This window comes from Xenia sp. Carnegie-2017, unplaced genomic scaffold (assembly GCF_021976095.1).
Source record: "Xenia sp. Carnegie-2017 unplaced genomic scaffold, XeniaSp_v1 HiC_scaffold_1, whole genome shotgun sequence".
NCBI lineage: Eukaryota > Metazoa > Cnidaria > Anthozoa > Malacalcyonacea > Xeniidae > Xenia > Xenia sp. Carnegie-2017.
This window is the reverse complement of record NW_025813402.1, coordinates 7552750-7553132: the sequence shown is the minus strand read 5'-3', so window position 1 is coordinate 7553132 and position 383 is coordinate 7552750.

Genomic DNA, 383 nt, shown 5'->3' with positions numbered 1-383 from the left:
CTTGCATTTTTGCGAATTTTGTCCCGAGCAAAACAAAATGTGAGAAAGAAGTGAAGAAGCGTGTGAAGTCAGAGGTTTGGGGTAGAGAAAATTTCAAGTGGTTAGTGTGTTAGACAGAATGAAAAACAAGTAAGTCAAACTTATACAGCATTCGTTTGATGTGTTAAAAACAAATCTTGAGAGGCCGGACTAAGATCGTTAAGCTAGGATACAAGAACATTCAATGTGTGGGAGAGAGAGAGAGAGAGAGAGAGAGAGAGAGAGAGAGAGAGAGAGAGAGAGAGAGAGAGAGAGAGAGAGAGAGAGAGAGAGAGAGAGAGAGAGAGATGAACTTCATTTGTTTTTTTTCTGGGAAAAGTCAACACTCAACACGAGCTTTGGAA